The sequence below is a fragment of the Calidris pugnax genome, unplaced genomic scaffold (assembly GCF_001431845.1).
Source record: "Calidris pugnax isolate Ruff unplaced genomic scaffold, ASM143184v1 scaffold15, whole genome shotgun sequence".
Classification (NCBI taxonomy): Eukaryota; Metazoa; Chordata; class Aves; order Charadriiformes; family Scolopacidae; genus Calidris; species Calidris pugnax.
Genome location: NW_015090774.1, coordinates 4,999,201 through 5,006,035, shown reverse-complemented (window position 1 = coordinate 5,006,035; position 6,835 = coordinate 4,999,201). Strand labels below are relative to the sequence as shown.

Genomic DNA, 6,835 nt, shown 5'->3' with positions numbered 1-6,835 from the left:
TATTTTAATATTGCTAAGTGCTTGAACTCCACAGTATAATTTCTGCAACAATACAATTTGTCATTTACTTATTTGTGTCATAAAATACATTACTTAACCTTTGCTCATGTGTTTTTCTATGATTCAAATAATTTTTATTTTTTTTTTATGAAAAACTTAATAGGGAACATTTGACTGATCTGTGTTTAGTCTCTTATTCAGTATAGCTTAAATTTTGCTTTGTTTTTCTAGTGACAAAAGCCCTGACAAAGCTATAAGACTAAAAAGTGATCTCAATAAATGTAGTATAACATAACTGTTGTTTAAACTAAATGCATAACATGAACGTCTCTTTTTAAAATAAGGGATTTTTTACTTTTTAAAATTAAAAAAAAAATCCAGCTTCACACAATTTGCTTATAAATGAATCTATGGCCTAATTCTCAGTTACCCGCATATGCATCAGACCATATTATGTTGCTAGTTCAGTGTAAAGTGGTTAAGACTGTGAGCAGTGGTGATGGTACAAATGGAAACGAATGCCTGTGTATTTTTTGATACTTCCACAAGGCTCGAAAGGGAAACACCCCTACAAAAGAAGAAAAATGGAGGTTTCATTTACTCCCTTGGCGACGGCAGTGAATTTTGTTCTACTTTACTGTGGAGGGAGCAGAAAAGCAGTCTGTTACCACCATATATCTCACTATGCTGACAGCTAGCCAAATTGCCTGTGCTCTGTGGAGCAGCTTGGAATTGGGCATCCCAGCCATGGGTGACAGAGGTGACACACCGCCCTTTCCCCCTCCCCTAGGTTGGCTCCTGACCAGTTTGGTCTCCATCCTGACAGCAGGGTTAACACTAGCGTTGTCGTTGCAGCTTTCCTGCTTCTTCAAAGAGCTCTTGGACAAAGGATGTGAATGAGGTGGCACAGGTGGTGTTCCAGGCAAGAAGTTAAGTAGGAGAGATTCACTCCTGCACTGCAAAATCCTATGAGAAGCTGTCTTACGTGGATTAAGGAGTTCAACGCAAAAGTTAGGGATTCATTAGTTCTGCTGTGGTTGAAAGCATCTCTGCAAAGCTTATTTGAACGCTATTCCAAATGCTGTGTGAGGTTATAAAATAAATTAGAGTATTGACTAGCAGTGCAATATCGCTGTCAGAACTTCCGTTCTCTATGAGCTCAGTGTTCATGTACTAATTTTACCTTGTCAGGATACAAAGAGCAGTCAAGTCGCTGACGCGCTTTGACCTTGTCAAGGTACCAGATTTGCAACAGGTTCAAATTCAGAAAAGATCAGTTGATTTCCCCAAGTTTCTAAGGTAGCTGGAGTAGGCATATGTTTTATGGGTGGTTTTTATGAATGAAACATTAAATCAAGAACGCACCTTCTCCATCTCGAGAATGATCATTACACGGTCCATTTTGCACGGGCTGATATTTGTGTAGTATCATTGTTCAAAGTATGGCCTCAGCACACTCACTACAATGACAGAAACAGCTTCCTACAATATTCATAACGCCAAGTGCAGTCATAAGGAATGTTTGAGCAAAGGTGTTATTATGAATGGCACATATTATCCTTGTTTTCCAATCTCTCTGTAATTTATGGACCTGGAGCTGCTCCTCACTGTCATCGCTTTGGATTCTGAAGATGTGAGATCAACGCATGGTGATGTGATCGCTGAGGAGAAAACACCCAGTTTTGGGGAAATTGCTTCTGTTGTACTGAAAAAAGGCCCAATTCACAAGTGAGTAGAAAGCAGAGAATGAGTAACAACAAAAGTGTACTGCAGATATGCCAATAGAGAGCGCACTGTAACATTCTTGTCAGCTTGTATTTGCCTTTTAACTTTTTAGCCTGTTGTTTATGAATGCAGGGAGCTGAGATGGAGAGGCGATTTGACACGTACCGTACCTCAGCAGAGTACAGTCCACCAGTATATGAAATCTGATGTCTTCATCATCCCCAAAGGGCTTTTTGTTATGAATAATGAGTAATACATTTCTCACAGGTGACAGAAAAGATGCAAAGCTAAAGAGGAATTTCAATGATTAAGAACTGACCTGAAAAATGGGTGTAGGTTTCATATTTCAAACATGGACATCAGCATGGAAAAAGGAATAAGAACATGATGAGAATGAAAAACAACACGGGAGTCAAGGCTGGCATTGGTTGTGGAACAGATGGGCGAGGTGGCAGATGAAAAGAGAAGGGATCAAGGCTGGCTGTTGCAGTCTAAGGCAAAAAACCAACACATTCGAATTAGCTGTGCTCCACAGAGGGAATGGCGATGGTAAAATCAAAATAACAGGAGAGAAAAGAAATATTCTGATGGTGATGCTTTGGAAAACCAGACGGAGATCAGGCAAAGAAGGAGACAGCAAGGAAGAAGAGAGGTAGCATGTAGGCAGGGAAAAGCTAGGACAGGAATTAGAAATGTATTCCTTGGGACTGAGAGACAAAGCAGTGGAAGTTGTTTATACTGTTGGAAGAAAAGAGGAGATGTTGCCAGATAAGAATCATGGATGTAGCATGCATATTCTAATCTGAAAGGGTTCCTTTTATCTTTTTCCGGAGCATTAATAATATAATTTTCTATAATCTCAGTAGAATAAACTGAAATACTCTATAGCAGATTTTTCATGCACATAGATATTTCAGCATATACCTACGTGATTTTATCTGCAAAATACATATAATGTTTCTTGCAAATAGCAAGAACACAAATAACTCAGCTAAAATAGTAAATCCCAATTCACTATAGATTCCTCACAATGGCTAGCTAAGTCAGTAACAAACTGCACTGTCACAGCTACTGTATAGCAAAGGGAACTTAAAGGTGTACAATTATCAGTAATTATTTTACATTAATTATACCACAGTGTAGTGATGCTGCTTTTTTCACCATCAGAATCACAGAAGCATAAACTGTTCCTCAATGCGTGTCGTCCCCGGGTCTATGTAGTGTTAATGGGAACAGTATGTGTTTGCTAATCAGAGGCTGAGGCAGAACGAGCACGGGAGATCAGGATGTACTTTTTATTTTTAAAAAGACTCTTGAGATCCAGAATGAACATATGGGACTAAACAATGTAAGAAAGATTTGGAACTGGAAACTTTCATTTGTATTTCCTCTTTATTTACATTGACCGGTATTTGCAAAAGTTCTGCAGATTTCAAAAATCCAAAGACAACGGTCTTTTTTGAAGGGAAGACTTTCTTGACCAGCCCTAGAATCAAAGGATTCATACATCGGTACATCATTTTTGCATCCTACAAAACCTGCCTATTTAAAAAGCTTTTTCTAATGAAAAAAAAAAAAAATGACAGTAATTCTGAATACAAAAAACAAATCTCCATGGCATATAAGGCGAGAAGGGACCGCCACAACCATTTAGTCTGAGCTCTAGCCAAGGGCCATCTGAGAATTTAACTTTTTCAACAAGGATTTTAGAAAAGAACCCGATTTTAACAGAGTATTTTCCAGGGCTGGGAAATTCACTACAACGCTCGGCATGTGATTACCATGGTCAATGACCCATTACTAAACCAGCAAAACAAAACTTTATTTCTATTCTGAATATTTTTAATATCAGCATTCAAATACTGGGGGGTTCACTGCATCCATCTCCTCAGACGCTTTATGTTATCAACGTCACTTTCCTGAAGTATGTACTCCATGTCAACAAGTTATTCCTGAATTATCTTTTTGATAAGTATATGGAGCAACTGCTGAACATTTCTGAGTGTATAGCAAAAATTCCCAGTTCTTCAGTCATTTTCAAGTTCCTTTCCACGTCTCTCATGCACCTGCTGAAACATACGAACATTTGGTTGAGTTGCAGCCACTGTCTCAACCAGGATTGTGCCAGGATGAATCGCTGAGGAAATGTATTCCTGATAAACTCCTGTTTATTTCTGATTAGCACATATATTAGCCCTCTTTAGCTCCTGCACCAACTTCTACCTTATGTTCAGAATATCATCCATTAGAATCTATTAAATCAAATGTAGCCCTGATTGAATCTGCATTCTTTTCAATAAGTAGCAAATCTCCCCTGGACTTCTATGGAATCAGGATTAAGCACCGGGCCTTTTTAGGGGTTTGACATCTTATTATTTGATATCTGGCCTTCTGTCATCTGTCACTGTTTTCATTATTATTGCACTGCTATGTTCCTTTCAACAAGTGATTGATGCTTATTATTAACAGTCCCGTTGTTGATGCTTTGTTCAGATTCTGAACTAATGCATTTTTATATGAGCTTTTATCGTGGATTTAGAAGAATGCATATAAGGATATAATCTTCTGGTTTTAAGATTACCTCTTGCTAGATTCTTTTCTTGGGCAAAAAGTATTGAATGTGATTCCCAGTAATGTAGTCTGATTTTTTTACGCACAGTGTTAATGAGTATATCTATTCTTAGTACACGGTCATAAATTACTTTCACCTATAAATTTCTTTTTTCTCCTTTGCCTGCTTGCATCTTTTCGATTAGCATGGGACTGTTATGAAAAATAGAGAGCTGAAGAGGGCCTTATATTATTATCAGCCTTTTCTCCCTGTTATTAAATTCTGATTAAACTGTTTTCTTGCTGATTCACTAGCCCATACTGTCCTTTTGTACTTACTCATCTCAGTTGAAATCTTCTATTTCTCTCTGGCACACCAACAGTAGAATATGCCCACATAATTTGACATTTTTTCTACATGGTCTGACATGATGATATAAATCTGGAATATTACGTGCACATTCATATACACAAGCACACATAGTACATGATGTGTACATGGACATATTCACAATTCTGTAATGAAGAATATGCACTCCTAATGCATAAAATATGCATTAGAAAATCAACAGCCAGGGTGGTATCAGTTGTAATTGCCATGGCAGTTGTTATTAACTCGCCACAAATAGTCTGTACAAACACCCCGGTTGTAATTGGTCATTAACTTCTTACTTGTGTCACTTTTATTTTACCTGCCTGCTGTGCTGTGTTCTGTAGGTCTTTAACTTGGAAGATGTGGCAAGTTTGACACTCTCATGACAGAAGGTGGCTTCAGGACCTTCACCTATAAACTGTTTGACTCAGGTAAAGTCACTCATTGTGTACTGCCCAGTATGGTGGGATCCAAACTTAGTTTAGCATTTATCCATGGTTTAATATAAACAATAAAATAGCATTTTACTATCTAACCAGACAAAGCAGGCATCACAATGAATTATTCTTACTGTATCTGACAAAGGTCTTGATGCATGTGTGGAGTAGCACTGTTCTCTATGACACCAAAAAACCCAACCAACCCAACCCAAACGAAACCAAGCAACTAAAACAGTTTCGAGATTTAAGTCCTTTCCATAACTGTAAAGGCAATTAGTTCAAAAAGTGGAATTTTTCTAGATTTCATTTTTGTATTTTGCATCATCTTAATCTTGTTTATATTTTAGTTCATTGTACAGCTGTAAACAAGGCAAACAGAATTTTTTATTTTATTATGAAATATTAAAATACACTCTTCAAACTGAGATCTTTTCTGCTTTTTAACCTCATTTGATATACATAAGGGGACTTTTCAGACCTAGGTGGAAAAAAATGTATGTTTGTGACTTACCTGTGCTCCTGTTAAAGATTGGCAATATTGCATTAAGTATTTATTAAAAGTGAGTGCTGGTACATCTCACTGCCCAGGGCACAGTGAGGACCACCTGAATGCAAGCTTTCTTCTGGCATCTTAATGGGACAGTGACACCATTTGCTCCTTTCACAGAATTCAGTGGTGGGTTTCACCGTGGAGCACACAGCCTGACTGCTGGGAGGGACCAGGCTGGGGGAGAGGGTGAGGAAAGGCTGCAGTCGCTCTGCCATTCCACCCAAAACAACGCCATTAGGGTCCATAAGCTCAGAATGTTAAAGTTCGCTCCCTTTTTCTTTTTCAGGCTCGTCTCATCTTGTGGTGGGAGAGAGACGGTGACACAAGTACAGGGAGAAGCTAGTACAGAATTCTCTGGTGAAATGACTCAAATGAAACGAAACTCATCAGGAATCAGTGGTGGGTAAAGGACCTCAAACCGTTCAGGTTATCTACTTGTATTGACATCTGAGTATCTGCAGCTTCAAGACCTTTCTTTGTCTCTGGAAAGGAGAATAAAGGCAATTTAATAATAAATAAAAAAAAAAAAAAGGAAATGCAAGATCAGTATCCTTTCCTATGTGGATATTCCTCATCCTTATTAACAACAACAAAAAGATATGTACCTGTAAATGATCATTTTAGTAGAAAATTCACTGTCACAACAAAAATATTGCTACATTGCTTCTTCTTCTATAAGATATGTGTGTGTATGTGCCCATGTGTGCGTGTGCGTGTGGTGCATAGCAACAGACTTTGTGCCAAACTGAAAAATGTTAAATTTAGCTTGCAGTCAATAATATAGCTGGAATCCATCTTGAAAAAAAAATGAAAATAAAAATCGCCATTATAAATGAAAACAGAATATCTGGGTAGGTTTAAACCTTCCTGCGTGTTAACCCTTCTGTCTTCGTTACGGCAGTTAAAAATATGCTTTTCAGGTATACCTGGAAGGTGGCTACATCCAAATGTCGACCTAATGAAGACTAACGAAATAAATAAAAAAAAAATTTAAAAAAATCTTAAAAAATATGGGTTTTTGGGGGGTGGTGGTAGTTCGGGGATTTTTTAGCATTTCTGCTTTCCGTGCAAACTGTCACTTCCCGCGGCCACAGAGAAGAACCCGGCGTGTGACCGATGCCTTTCTCCGGATTTTTTTTCAGCCCGAACGGGAGGCTCTCCGCACGCCGGTGAGCGCGGAGCGGCGCGTCCCTCCGG

The 6,835-nt window shown here is 38.4% G+C and overlaps 1 long non-coding RNA gene across 1 annotated transcript; it reads left to right on the top strand.

The window, feature by feature from the left end:
* The first annotated feature begins 420 nt into the window (after window positions 1-420).
* LOC106888911 lies at window positions 421-6,505 on the top strand. Its single transcript, XR_001412226.1, has 3 exons — window positions 421-1,728; window positions 4,993-5,079; window positions 5,925-6,505. It is a non-coding gene; the product is annotated as an uncharacterized LOC106888911 (long non-coding RNA).
* The last annotated feature ends 330 nt before the right edge of the window (window positions 6,506-6,835 follow it).